The following is a 15,496-nucleotide window of genomic DNA, read 5'->3' as shown; positions in this document are numbered from 1 at the left end:
CCTCTTTATCAATTCAAAGCAAAACAGTCTTGCTTGGAACTGTCATTTCCACCCCAAGGATCCATTTGATATTTAGGTTTGTCTGCTTCAGGGTTTGTCATCCTGAAGTGTCTTCAGCAGCCGGTGTGAGAAAGGCACAGGAAAAGAATGAGTTTATGTTTCTGTTTCCCTCTCGCTCACTGGTACTGAATGTCTTGTTCTGAAGCTTAGCTGCCTTTTTCCCCCATACTTGAAATTTTTAAGGGAGAACCCTTTTAGCTTTCCCTTCTTGAGAGGAACCTTCTTTGCTGGATAAGGTCCATATGGGTTCCTGCACCACAGTCACTCAGAAGGGAGAAATGAAGGTAAATTTGGAAATGAGCTGGCTAATACATATGGTAGATAGATATTTTAAACAGAAATATCAAAGCACAGCCATAATAGAGGATAGATAGACTGTCCTCGGCAAGAGTAATTAAGTATGTAAAATGGCTGAGATATTTGCAGCTCTCTTTCAGTATGCTATAATTCGTGTGTTTATTTTTCATCTTCTAGGAAGGTGATTTTGTGGTTGTCCTAAAAATGAGAGAACTCTCAGGTCATCTTTTCAGCTGTCTCCTCTGCTGAGGCTGTTTTAATCTCTCAGATCTAATCTCTCAATCTCTCATCTTCTAGGCTGTCCACCCCAGACACCCTCTCACCCTCAAAGAGGATTGATTCTCAACAGAAGAGCCATCATGCTCCTTGCCTGTCGTTTATTCTTGTATTTTGCATTACAGGAGACAAAGATAGTTGTCCATATAATCCAGATTCAGTCTGGTGTCAGTGCTGAGGCTGTCTGCTTTGTGATTAGATGTTCATCATTTCAAACTTCTGACATGTCATGGTGGATTTCAGACACCTGCCACCAATTTGCCGGGAGGTTAATGTGGCATTGTGCAAGCAATTAAGGAAGCCTCTAGACTGTGTTGGTGACAATTTCTGAACCCAAATGCAAAAGGAGCGGTTGGGATTAGTGCTTTATTCGACCTGCTGCTTACAAAACAGGGAAGACTTGGAGGTGGATATGACCACGGGTAGTCACTGGGCTACAGAAATCACCAGTAAACGGTTCAGGAGTTGGAGGAAGGCTGAGAAGGTAAGCTGCGAGCTTCCTCCTAATTTAAAGAATGGCTGTGTAGAGACCCTTAGGAACTGCAGTGTGGGGAAAAGAAGAGCCCAGGAGTTCACTGATTTCCTAAGAAAACATACTAAGAGCTCAGGAGTAAACCATCCTGTTGTACAGAAAGTTTGAGAATTATAGGCATCACCTTAATCCCTGGAAAGACTGGAGCACAACCTCTTACAATCCATTTTCACACATGTAAAGGTAATGGGTACTAGTTTGCAAATCATGCCTGACCAACCTGACTGCTTGCTTTCATGGAATGACTGACCTTGTGAATAAGGAGAGCAGTTAATGGTAATGTTCCTTGGCTGCAGTAGGACTTTTGACATCTTCCACCCCATTCACATTTGTAAGTTGAGGAAGTACGGTCTGGACAAGCGGACAGTTGGAGAGCTTGAAAATTGGCTAGGTCACAGTGCTGAAAGGCTGGTGGGCAGTGGCTTAAGAGCCCAGCTGGCAGCTGGGAACGCGGTACTCCAGGGTTCAGTATTGTTATTGACAGCTTGGGTGGTGAGACAAAATGTTATCTTCAGCACATCTGTGGACAGTACAGAACTAAAGGGGAGGGTGGTGCAGGTGACATGCCGAATGGTTAAGGGTGATCCTCAGCGTTAAGTTAGAAGAAAGCCCATGAAGTTCATCAAGGAGAAGTGGGATTTTTTTTGCGCCTTGTGCAAGGTAACCCTGGGTGTGATTATGGATTAGGAACCAAATGGCTGAGTTCCAGCTCTGCTGAAAAGGATGGGGTGGTGGCAGTGGGGTTTGCAGGATGGATGCCAGGTTGAGTAAGAGCCAGCAGTGTCCTTTCACTATAAATGAAGTAATGCTGGGCTGTGTTAGAAGCAGCATAGGTAAGAGACTGAAGCAGTTGTTCTTCCCCCGGCCTGGCAGTGGTGAGGAAGATAGACTTGTGCAGCCTGGCGAAGAGGAGTCTAATGGGTGGTCTAATAGCCCACCACATGCAGTTTGGAGGGAAGTTTCAAAGCCAGAGATGACAGCACTGTTACTGTGTAGCAGCAGATGGTATAACAAGAACTAATTAGCACAAGCTGTGACTTAGGATACTACTTACAAATGACCATTAGAGGAAAGCTTAAGTATGAAGTCAGTGGAGCAAAGGAACAGATCAGCCAGAGAAGATGTGGACTCTCCATCTTGGAGGTTTTCAGAACTTGGCTTGGTAGAGCCACAGCTGACTCATCTACTGTTGTCAAGTGGGAGGCTGGAACTGACGATCTCAGATTTGCCTATCTAACCAATGTTTCTATAGTGCTGTTTCTTGTATTTAGATCAAAACTGAAGAGAATGTTCATAGGAGGTGCTGACAGTGGTATGCGGTTCTTGATGCAAACACCGAAATATTACTGTTCATATTTTTGCTAGGTATCAAAGCCTTGTTGTAGTCAGTTGGGATCTAGCCAAGCAATGGAACCTAGGGAGCGCTGCCAAGTACGCCCTTCCTGTTCAGCTGAACTCTGTCTGAAGCTTCTTAAATACTGGACTAGCATTTAACTGGAGTTGGCTTAGAATATGGAGTCTATGTCACTAGAGGTGTTTTCAAGTAAGTTACAGGAATATGTTTCTAGGCTGGGCTAAACAGAGTTGGTCCTTCTTTTGAGATAACTGATACATGAGGTCTCTGATCTATTATCTAAGCTGTACATTACCAGTGAAGTGGTTTGTAAACACGGGAAAATTCTGATTACAATACTCTTTCAGAAGAGTAACAGTTGTCATGGAAAACACATGTTGGCTTTTTTCTAGCATCACCAGAAAAAGAAGTTCTCCATGTTGAAGATGTACTAGCTACATGCTCTTAAGCAATATGTTTTCATCTTCCTTGTTAAGGTCTTTTTTCCTGATCATTAAGTAAACAGAATATAGACTGAAGACCTATAATCTGTTTTCTTTTGGGCCTCACTCCAAACATTAGAACCTTCATAGATATGGAAGTCAGTTTTTCATGGTGCAACATAAATCTGTAGATGAAGCTTGGTGTCTTATACATCAACCTCTCAAATCTATTTTTTAGTCCTTGCTCCACTATTTGGGATTTTTTATTTTTAGGGGTAAGTGTGTACTCCTCACTAACACTACTGACATAGAAAAAGATAGCAATACGGAATGTTCTCCAGCTGATGCTACATATTTGAACAGAACGGGAGAAAACGGAATTCTGTCTGTCATCCTCTCGCTTCTCCCCATTGTATTTACAAAAAACTTCAACAATGTTCCTTTCTATCCACTGATTTTGTTAGTTTTTCTTGATGAAATTATTAGCTATTTTTTTTAAAAATACTAATATGCTCAGATATTGTATCTGTTTAAATACAAACGTGGACTTTCAACTAAATAGAAACATCTTGCCTATTTGAAATAAGAACTGTTTATATGTGGCTGAGTGTTTTGGTCTGGTTTGAGGGTATTTTTCATGGTGCATTTTGAAAGCACACCATCTATAGCTTTTGGAAAATCTGTGATAAATTAGTGCTTGAATTGTGAATTGTCAGCCTGAATTTTGAGTTTTCTATCTATTTAAGTCAGCCACATGTAATTATTTTGGGAAAAAATATTGGCATGACCTTCAAATTGCTTTTTCTTACTGAGTGCAACACTCATTAACATTTATTGTCCTAATTGCATGTATTTCCTTTGGTTTCAACACTCTAAAGAAAAATGTAATCAGTGATTAATAAGGCAAGAGAACATTCTGTATGGTATTTTTGGAGAGTGAAGGGGGGTAGGCAAGAGGAGAGGGGATTTCCTTCCGAAGCAAGGCTAACTTCAGGAAAATACAGAACACTGTTAGCCTATTTAGGACGTAAATATGCCTATATTGACAAGGTTTGCATGCTCATCTTTGGGTTGTCTTGGATATGGTAATCTCTGTGCAGGGGGTGGGAGAGGAGGAGGGTGGAAGACTTTCTAAGGAGGATCAGGACATGAGTCATAACTCATTTAAGGCCCATCACTTCCTCGTTGGGGTGGGTGTGGGAGGGTATTCCCTAGACAGAACCTAAAAGCAACCTACATTGAAGGAGACAGCCAGTATCTACTGTAGCAGGGTCTGGGGGAAGGTGAGACAGAGAGTAAGAACACCCGTTTCTTTGATCGTCTTAGTCACCAGAGATTACCAGTGCAGCTGGGACCTCCACAGTATTTGTGGTAGGCATGCATAGCACTGCTTAAGTGCTTTTAATAACTCTCTGGAGGCTTCTCTGTCTCTCCATTGATTACCTAGGGACCCTACATTTCTGACTTAAAAGATACTTTATTTGGATGGTAAAATAAGCTCTGTGGATAGCTCTGAAGCTTTTTGCACTGCCTAACTAGGAAGAACAACCTTACAAATAAGAATTACAAATAAGCAAATGCTTGATGGAAAACAAATAAAAATTAAACTATTTTGCGTGTGGATACTCATAATTTTGTGGTGACAAAGTTGGGGTGGAAGGCATTTTCATAGATAGCAACAACTGAAGAGTTTGACTTTTACATTGTGGAAGACATGCTGTGATGAGTGCATAGAGTCTGTCTTGACAGTATCCCTGAACTCCAGTGTGTGGATGTGAAAATAAAGATACAGTTAGATAAAATATGTTTGCAGCATGACATATTACAGATTTTAATTTTTCCATTCCTGTTAATAAAAAATTATGCTCTGCCTCCACATCCTTGATTTATCTGTGGGACGCGTTCTTAATATTTAGAGTGATTGCATCTTTAGTAAGAGCCTGCCATTATTCTCCTTCCTTCTGTCTCAGTACAACATGTTTTCGTTGGGTTTCATCATGTCCAGTAGATGAGGTCGAATATTGTAGTGTCAGCCAGTACAAAGGGCAGACCTGGTTTTGTGTATTGATCTGTGTGATGCCAAGAGCAGGAGAGGCAGAAAATTCCATTGCTTGCAGTGACACTTTGGACCTGTGCCAACATTTTTTTTTTTCTTCTCTGTAATCTACTGCTGTGCCACTAATGTGGATTCTAATCACACCGGAGTTTAATGTTAACACTTGTTGATTTAAAATCAGTGCTGTTCTTAAATAGCCAGTGGGCTGTGTCATCATCAGCCCATGACACTTTTTTTCTGAATGACAAGTTCTGTAGTAAATATCGAAGTCTTGATGGTACTGTCTGTATGGTACAGTCTTGATATTTTAGAAGGAGGTTTGGAGGGAAGGTTTCATTTGTTTTCCTTTTGATTAGTTCCTAGAGAATTTGAAGTGTGGTTTCTGTCTGAGTCGCTGTTTAGAAGTGTTGCATCTTTCTTCAACATCTTCATAATGTCCTGGAGAAGGCAGCATAAGGGAAATCTTTGAGTTTACAGATGATACTGCGTTGGGTACTCTAAAGTTGCTCTCGTTGCAGGGAGATCCAGAAGGACCTCACAAAACTCCATGGGCAAATGCGAGACAGATAAGCTCTTATCTAGCTAAATGTAAGGTAATACATCAGCAGAGAAATAACCTAGCGCGTGCCCGTGGGATGCTGAACTGAGCATGGGCAGTTACCGCTCAAGGCAGACACTTTGGGTTCCCTGTGGTGCGATCATTAGTTCTGCGTGCAACAGTAGCATCGTTTTTCTGCCGTATACAGCCTTCTTATTTGTGCCCATGCGTGGAGTACTGTGTGCAGCTGTGGTTTCCCCATCTCAGGGATGTAGGAGAGGTCAATGAGGACTGGAAGGTGTCATTGAAAATCGTGGAACAGCTGCCTTTTGATGAGAGACTGAACGGGCTAAGGCTCTTGGGTCTGCAGGTGAGAAGGTTGACAGGGAGGAGTATGGTTGTTTACAAAGTTACGCAAGTAGTGGCCAAGGTGAATGTGTACCTTCACTCAGCAAATGCCGCACCATTAGAAACTGGGACCTTCAGGGAACGTTTGTAGGAGATAGAGATGGATGCAATGCTTCCGTATCTGGCTCTTGGAGATGTGCCAGAACTTTTTGTGGACAGACAGCAGCAGGAGATTCAAAAGGGTTTGGACAAGTTCCTGGAGAACACGGCCATGAAGTGATGCTAACAGGACTAGGCCTGGATGCGCCTTATAACATCCCTCACGCTTCTTTGGGCTCCACAGCTATCATCAGAGTAATGCACTCTGGAGAACAACTGGGCTTCAGTATTTTACCTAAATAACCTCTGCTGTCACTGTCACAGCCACAATTCGGGGCTGTATGGACTTTCTGCCTGATCTGTGTGTTTCTTCATGTCTGTTGCATGCAAGATGATTGTATAACCCAGGGAGAAAATAGGAAGGTTATTTCCTTTAAAATTCAGGGAGTGAAACAGGAATTATGCATCTGTGTAATTGCATATTTTGTTGTTAGAAGAATAGCATAAATTTATGAGATTGGTCAAAATGCCAAAAAAGATGTAGAACAAATAGTTTGGAAAGTGAGCAATTTAGAGGAAAGCACTATTAATATTTAAAAAAAAAAAAAATCTTAGAGGACTGATTCATGGAAGTGGAATGGCTTCTGTAAACTAGATGTTCTAACAGTTTCCTAGCCTCAGTTTCTTTCAGTTGTCTGTAAATGAAGACATTCAGGCTTTAAAAGAAATAATCCGTCTTGTTTCATGCAGGCTTTATTGCATCTCTACCCATTGTTTCCTGGGGAGAGCCAAGGCTCTTGACTTGCATTGAACTTAAATAGATTCTTCTTGGACCTTTTTTTTTTTTTTTTTTTTTTTTTTTTTTTTTTTTTTTTTTAACAGTTTATGAATGCAATATAGGTACGAATTGAATTGGGTTTAGTTTTATTATTTAAATCTTGGTGGTTTACCTAATGGGAAGTGCATTATTATAGTGCTCATGAGAGCAACAGCCATATTAGTTTCAAGCATGCGTAAGAATAAGTGCTGTGGGTTGCGAACCACTCTTTGACAACAAACAAGCAAGAATCATGCTGCGGGTTACATGTGTACTATTTTCACTGTCCACAGTGGCCATTAGGTATGTACAGCTAGAGGGGTACTTAAATTTCCTGCTTCTGCATCTCTGTGAGTAGGGGCAATCATCTGTGTAACAGGGGAGTTGTAGTTGAGTTACGCAGACAACTGGAGGTACAGCTAAAACCAAACCATTACTGGAGGAGGCACGGTTTGCAATTTTGGGGCTCTGCTTTACCGAATAGAACCTTTGCTACAAAACCAATTTGAGGTTAACGTTCAAGGAAACTAAGCAAGATTGAAGAGCCTGTTGTTGCAGAGAAGGGCATCAATGTAGTGAAACTGTTCTTAGTCAATATTCCAATTAGTGTATATATGGCCATGTTTATACGATTCGTAAAACTGATGTGTCTTTACTTGAGTCTGCATTGCGGAGAAAGTCAGAACAGGACCAGAATCATGGAATTTGTGGACAAATTTGTGACAGTGTATCAAAACCGATAAGAACTGGGAAGATATTTAAATAGCAAATCAAATAAAATTCGGGGGGGGGGGGGGGTGTTAATGTTGGAGTTTTCTTTTTTAACTTTATTTTTATTGGCGTTTTCCCTTTCAGAATCTGCTGGTAGTAAGGTCCAAGTACTATAATGATTCCAAAACGATGTAAAGAATCTGTAATACAGAGAACTGCTATAATGAAAATACAATCCAAGAAATGCTAGCTAATTGCAAATCAATAACTGTTTAGATAACTACTGTTTGATTTTTCTCTCCTTGATGCCTAAACAGACTGTTGTGCATAAATAAATATTTAAAGTATTTGTATCTAGGTCAGTGTATCTTTTTCACTAAAACCCCATATTGCATAATGAATAGCTTCTGTGAACCAAATAAAGCTTCGGCTTTTATCTTTGCATTAAATCAGAGGAAAAACTAGTAGCAGACGCAGGATTTAGAGTGATTTCCTCTATAAATATCATAGAACGGTTTGGGTTGGAAGGGGCCTTAAAAATCCTCTAGTTCCAACCCCCAGCCATGGGCAGGGACACCTTCCACTAGACCAGGGTGCTCAAAGCCCCATCCAACCTGGCCTTGACACTTCCAGGGATGGGGCAGCCACAGCTCCTCTGGGCAGCTTGTTCCCATGTCTCACCACCCTCGCAGTAAAGAATTTCTTCCTAATACCTAAATCTACCCTCGTACAGCTTAAAACCATTCCCCCTTCTCCTACCACTACATGCCCTTGTCAAAACTCCCTCTCCAGCTTTCCTGTAGGCCCCCTTCTAAGTATCGCTAAGCTGCTATAAGGTCTCCCAGAGCCTTCTCTTCTCCAGCAGACTTTCTTCAAATGTTATCGTCCAAATATCTAGACAAAAAGGTGATTTGAGTGCATAATTTAATTTATTTTATTTACATACCACATGTCAAGATTTGGCCAAGAAGAGCTCTCTTAACTCTTGGAGTTTAGCCTAGCAGAACACCAGTTTTAGTTACAGTTCAGCAATATAAAATAAAATTGATAAAATGTTTCATTTGGGCAATCGATGCAGAGCAATATGACAGTGTATTGTGGAAAAGACTGTGTATAAATTCCTGAAAATCCTGGCTGGGAAGCCCTACTCTCTCCTCAGCTCATGTAGATAAAGAGTGCTGGGGTCTTTTCAAATCCAAGTAGATGAACAAAAACTCATTCTTCATTGTGCAAAGACATTTGCATTCCTTTTCTGAGTGTCCTGGTCACAAAATACCAGTTTGAGTCAGTAGATGAAAATATGTAATAAAATATTGAAGACTATATTTTAATTTGGGCTATGTGAAAAATTTTGAACCAATAATTTCTTTTTGAGTTTTCCTCAGTAAAGATAGTATTAAGTAGAAGAGATATGTTGCATTTGAAGAATCCTTTGAAGAATCCTTTTAAAGATTGGATTAGTCTCTACTGTTTAAGACAAATCATTTTGTCTAAGGTTGCCTGGCACTTTTTAATCAAGTTAGCTGTTAATAAAAGGCATTTAACTTGTTACAGTTTCTCTAAAAGGTTAATAGCAGTCAAATATGAAAGATAATTGTTAGGGAAGCAATCGCTGAACGAAGTTGCATCGTACATCTGCACGTTGCTGTGTAAAAGAAACTTTGCTAGAGATTTTCTCATTAATACATGGTGCATATTTAATTCTTCAAATGTCTTACCACTTAAAGTGCTGGCTAAGTACAGTGAAAGTCTGACCTATTTACATATATTTTATGTGAAGCTTTGAGTGTTTGAGTGGAGTGGACTTAATACAGATTTTTAACTATTTTCATTACATATATTGTGACCAGTTGGAATGCTGTATGTGCTTCCTTTCCTATTTATTTTCAAGTCTCATTGCAGATTTTCCTGGGCTTTATGGTGTTGGTAGTCACTGAACAAACTGAAATCTAATTGTGAGACACACCTTTTCAGCCAGTGTTGAAACTCTCCAGACTCCTTATGTTTTCAAAGCCTCAGTGGTAAGGAAGTGCCGTCTCAAAGTCTCAGGTTTGATTATTTTGGAAATTGCTTAAGTGTCTGTCCAATGGTTGATTAAAAAAAAAAAAAAAAAAAAGTCAAAGATTTGTATAGTTTTCAGTTCTGTTTTTGAGAACTGTGAAAATTTTTTTATTCCATTGGATGAATTAATGTAATCTTGACTTTAAATTTTGTTTTGGTTTTAGTATTTTTATGATAACCATTTTTTACAAATCAATATATTACTAGTATAATTGATGAATTCAATTACTATAAATCATATCTTCTGCCACTTTAATCAGTCATACATATACAAATCTATGTTGAAATCACAGGTCTAGAACTTTATAAAAATATTTCAGAAAGCAAAAGCTCTCGAGATCTGTTGCATCAGTGTTTTGAGCTTCTAGGGTTGTATAGAGCTTGTAAGAAAATACTGAATGAGGTGTCGTATCTCATGGACTTATTGAGGGTAGTCAGGCACAGCTTCTGAGAACATTGATTTAATTGGATTTTCTCTTTTTTATCCAACTGAAGCCACTGTAGAGCATTTGACTGTTGACTGGCCTTGCTCTTCATTTGCATTGTTACTTGTTAACAATATTGGCGACAGGGAAAGTGATATGCTAATTGCTTGCTCTGTTCATCTATACCCCCTTTCCTAATTTCAGTATTGATATTATAGTAAAACTGCTGCTTCCCCCCCCCCAAAAAAAAAAAACCAAAACCAAAAAAAAACTGAGAAAAAAATACTAGCAGTTAGTAAGAATTTGTCTTAAAACAAATTAATTCAAACTGATTTTTTAGCTTTTTGCTGACGCTATGTTGCAGGAAAACTGAGTGATCGGCTTGGCCAATTGTCTGAAAGGCAATATTCTTGTGCTGTGTAGAGCAGAATCGATAAGAACAGGCTGTGAGCCCTGATGGTGCATTGTGAAAAGTTGTTTGAACACCTCCTGTGGGCTTTGGACATGTTAGCTTTCGTGAGTGTGCTTGCTGTGGACAAATTGAAAGTAGAAATGCTTTCAGGGGTTGCTGAGTTTGTCTTTTGACTTAGAATTAGCTGAAAGGATGTATACTGGTATTCCACAAGAGAAATAATTTCAAAAATAGGTGCTTCCCCCCCCCCCCCTCTTTTTTAACCATTAACAGATTTTGGCTCTCTGACATCCTTCCTCTGACATTTCACTTTGATTCTGCATTGCACATATTCTTGAAACACCTCTGAGTTTATTTGTCAAAACTAGCAATTTGTTGTTGTCTCTGTGTGTTGACTGGGAAAAGGAGTGAGTTGGGAAGAGGAAGATTTAGTAACTGAGTTTTTAAAGTTTGTCTTTTGCAGAGTTCAGCAGCAAATCTGCAGAATTTCAGCATCGCTCAGGCAGGGTCAGCCGTCAGCACAGCCATTTGTGTGATGCATGATGGGGACCTTGCAGGGTGCGGAGAACATCAGAGAGTTTTTAAATACCATTTTATTGATGTCTTTATGAATCTGAATTAATCCTCTTTATAATGTATACGCAAGGAAGATAAAAGATTTTAAAACTGCAGCTAAATGGCATAGCCTTCTCTGAAATAGAGGAGTGACTACATTTTCTTTTGTTTTACAGCCGTCTGTGTCTTGCTGTGAAACAGGAGGGAGAAGGTTTATGAAAAGGTCCAGTAGAAGCCAGTCAGAAAGCATCACACATCCTGCCCTTTAATCAAATCTGTTTTTTCCCTCCTGTAGGAAGTGGAAGCCATTTACTTCTGTCATGTTTTCGTTCTTGAGAAGTTTAGTCCTGTTGAAATCATGTCCAAAAGTGTCTGCTGTCGTAGACTGGAGATGAGCACTCTGTTTTCACCCTGACTTGGGAGTTGTTGATCCTTCTGCTTTTACATATTTAGCTGCTAATCTTGGCTCACAAGCTTGGGAAACTTCGGGAATCTCCGCAAGCTGTTTGGGTTCAGCACGCAGCACCTCCTTCATGCTGCAGACACCTTTAATCTCTTCCCAGTCTGTTCCTTTAGAGCAAGTCCGCCTGTGTAAAGATAAGAAGGGGAACAAATCCTGCAGGTCTTAGAGGCAGCAGCTCTGTCTGAAGCAAAACTCCTTTTTTTAGAGTCAGAGATAAGAGCAGCAAGGACAACGGCCTGAAAAACGCTGGTATTCGCATCTGCTACACCTACTGCCTGCTTGCTGCTTACTTGATTGACAACCAAAACTGAGCACTAGGACTTCTCAGGCCTTTGCTTTCTCTTTCAGCGTTGCAGCTGGATGCCATTAGCTACTTCCAGAATCCATTTTTTCAGCGTTGCATTATCACACCACTGGAAATCCACGCCCTTTATTCCATTTGGTGTATGTTGACAGTTTTTTGCCTTGACTGCCAGGCAGTCGTCAGGGATGGCCCCTGCAGGTTACCTCACACGGGCATCCACAAATAACCTGTCAGCTCAGCAGGGTCCAGACTTGGTTACGTGTGGCAAAAAGTGGCTATATGGAAAAAATTACCATTACTGCAACACAGTGAAAAGACTTTGGATTTTGTGTGGCAGACAGAACAGCAAGTCCTAAGATCTGTGTACTATCCATTTAGTCATTAAATGCAGAGAAATTTATCTTGCTGTGGGCAGGTAAATGTAATTTCACATTGATGTTACTGTGAATTAAAAAGCTGCGGGGAAACTAACTGAACGTTAATAAAACAGTAATTTGGGGGAACTATCAGTCAGCTTGAGCACTTGTGAACGTAAAGAACAATAACTTTCAGCAGGTCAGTACTCCCCCGTACTCAGACTTGTCTTGTTTTCTCGGGCACAGGCTATCGGTCTTACTCTGTGTGTAGAGGAATGCAAAGGAGTGCCGCAGGCTTTAGTGCAGTCCCTCTTGGCAGCATTAGCAGTACCTTTCTTACTTTAAGTTGCTCTTGCGCATTAACCAGATTTTTTGCCAGTGTACCGTTTTTCTTTTGCACCAAAATACACAGATATGTTACAGCCTTTTTCTAAAAATGTTATTATATGAATAGGAATCATGAAGCATGCAGTTTTTTCCAACCTGTTAAAATATGGAAACATTAATTCACTCGGATATATTTCTGTTCTGTGATGTTTAGGCACACAAATTAAACAACAGTTTGGCAAGCAAGATACCATGCTGTTGATCCAAACAGTGATTTTTAACTCTGATAACCTTACAGTCTTTCTTAAATGAGCAAATAATCTGAAAAGCGTAGACTTCATGCATATTCAAGACAGAGAGCAGCACGACCTGCTTGAAGATGAATGCTGAATCTGATTTAGCCTCATGTGGTGGCTGTTTGTAGCCTGACTGCTGCAAAGTTGATTTTTCAAAGGTTTGTAACTTGGGTAGAGTTCAGCTGATTTTCACAAACAGGGCCTGGCTAAACTTCAGATTCTCATTTCAAAGCAAGGTGGTGGAGGAGCTCATTGACAAGATGGTCACCGTTTTTCTTACTACGGATTGTGGTGGGTTGACCGTGGCTGGATGCCAGGTGCCCACCAAAGCCGCTCTGTCCTCCCCTCCGCAGCTGCACAGGGGACAGAAGATACTGGGAAAGGCTCCTGGGCTCAGATAAGGGCAGGGAGAGATCACTCACCAGTTTCTGTTCATGGGCAAAACAGACTCGACTCGGGGAAATTAGTTTAACTTATTAGCAATCAAGTCAGGGTAGGATAATAAGAGATAACCCCAAACCTTCCCGGGCTCGCCCGAGCGATGCAGGGGCCGGGGCTGCGCTCAGTCCCTCACACGCTGCCCCTGCTGCCCCTTCCCCCTCAGGGGGGCTCCTCACACCCCGCCCGGCTCCAGCCTGGGGTCCCCCCGCGGGGCGCAGCCCCTCAGGCACAGCCGGCTCCAGCCGGGGTCCCCCGCGGGGCCACCAGCCCGGCCAGCAAACCTGCCCCAGCCTGGGCTCCTCTCCCCGCGGGGCCACAGGCCCTGCCAGGACCCTGCCCCAGCACGGGCTGCCCACGGGGTCACAGCCCCCTTCGGGCACCCCCTGCTCCAGCACCTGGAGCTCCTGCTCCCCCCACTTCTGCACTGACCTGGGTGTCTGCAGGGTTGTTCCTCTCACGTGTTCTCACTCTCTCTGGCCACACTTGCCATTGCACAGGGTTTTTTTCCCCTTCTTCAGTACGTTATCCCAGCGGTGCTACCACCATCACTGATGGGCTTGGCCTTGGCCAGCAACAGGTCCATCTTGGAGCCGGCTGCCATGGGCTCCATGGCACATGGGGGAAGCTTCTAGCAGCTTCTCACAGAAGCCACCCCTGGCACCCCCCGCTACCAAAACCTTGCCATGCCAACCCCATACGTGGATGAAGCAGGGTATTGTCTTCCCCAGCCTCTTTGTAAGCAATGGAGTGTTCTGGTTGAAACTGTTAAAGCAGCAATTTGGATTGGAAAGCTCCAGCCTGCCCTTTAGACGTCAACACTTAGATAAGCAACTGAAAACATCTTCGAGCAGGAATTGTCGAGCAGCTGGCATATTGGGGGGGTTGCCACTCCACTATTAATAAGGAAGTTTGTAGTAGAAGTGATTGCCCTTTTCAGAGTGAGGAAAAAATAAAGGCAACTTCAAGCATTAATAAATAAAAACATTTCTGCATGAATAGCTTGATGTCTAACAGTGGCGGGTTTATTTTAGTAGGTTGTTTTTATATAACACCATTGGGGGGAAAAAAGATGATGAGCTTCCACATTTTGTTTTTTTTTTAACAGTAAGTAGCTTCTTATTCACCTAAGCGTAGTCATTCGTAGCTACTGAGTTTTTCTGAAGAAGCTTTTAAAATCCAAGTAATCATCTTTGCAAAGAGAAAGGGCACAAGTGACACAGCTGTCTTATTCATACTCTTGCTCAGTGGGGAATTCTCGTGCTGCATTAACTAGCCCTCAAAGGGGGAGTCACTGTCTTTGCCGAGGTTTTACAAGTTTTGGAGGCCAGGTATATGGCATTCAGGGGAAACATCAGTTTCTTTGGTCAGGACTTCTAATGTATTTTATACTGAAAACAGGCCTCTGGCGTCTGTAGAGTCTTCTGTAGTGATGTCCCCTGCTGCTAAAATACTGATTATTTGGTTATGTAAGGTTTAAGCGACATGAGGAGCATCTGTAGTGTTGGTGCAGTCAGTAAATAGCTATGGTGTATAATTATTACCATTGCAGAAAGCTGAAATGTTTTTATTAAATGGAATTTATGTGTGCCCTCTTTTAAAATAATCTCTAAGGCTATAACTTTTTTTTAAAAAAACATGCCTTCATATTTAAGGGTGGGAAGTACTAGGTGATGCCATGTAAGTGCCAATTATTCTTTAAAAGAAAAAAAAAACCAAACCCCTTTTGCTTGAATTCTGAGTGGTTACCAATTAGTGATTTGTTTTAACAAAATTTTAGTTACAATACTGAGAAGAATCTGAGTTGTTATTCTGGAACATTACATTTATATTAATTTCTGTGCATAGTGTCGTATGCTTTTCTAGTTTTTATTTAACAGTTTAAAAATTAGTGCAGTGGTTGTCATAACTGTGTATTCCACAGATACCCTGGGTACGGGTTTGATCCACAAATAAGAAAAGGGTACACTTGCCATTAACCCTCGTCACCATTTCCCACCTGTACGGTGGGTTGTATCAAGTGTTTTCCCGATGTAAAAAAGTGGACAGAACTCACAGATTCCAAATACCTCTATTTTCAGAATCGGCGTAGTCTTACTGTTGTCGCTTCAGATATAAAGTATGATTGATTAGGCATTCATAACCACTGACTGCTTTGGTTGCAAAGTTGTTTTTCTTGCATTTTGTTGAATGTAGAATAAAACCAAGTAGAATGACCTTGCATGGAACGTGGTATCAAAGTTACTGTTTTTCTCATTGTCACTTCATTTTGCATGCTGCAAAAATGCTAACATCAACAGCTTCTTATTAGGACAGCTGTGAATGACCTACAGTCATTCTTACTCTGTC

At 41.2% G+C, this 15,496-nt stretch overlaps 1 protein-coding gene and 1 long non-coding RNA gene across 5 annotated transcripts in view; one reads left to right on the top strand and one right to left on the bottom strand.

Annotated features, from left to right (window-relative positions):
* The window catches only part of CADPS2 (calcium dependent secretion activator 2), a 327,139-nt gene that overhangs the window by 117,391 nt on the left and 194,252 nt on the right, over window positions 1–15,496 (top strand). The window lies entirely within an intron of this gene.
* LOC308066552 lies at window positions 6,575–8,148 on the bottom strand. The gene is made up of 2 exons (XR_013929195.1): window positions 6,887–8,148; window positions 6,575–6,809 (listed from the first exon to the last, which is right to left on the bottom strand). It is a non-coding gene; the product is annotated as an uncharacterized lncRNA (long non-coding RNA).

This window comes from Falco punctatus (assembly GCF_963210335.1).
Source record: "Falco punctatus genome assembly, chromosome: 6".
NCBI lineage: Eukaryota > Metazoa > Chordata > Aves > Falconiformes > Falconidae > Falco > Falco punctatus.
The sequence above is the reverse complement of the archived record's forward strand: the minus strand, read 5'-3'. Positions and strand labels throughout refer to the sequence as shown.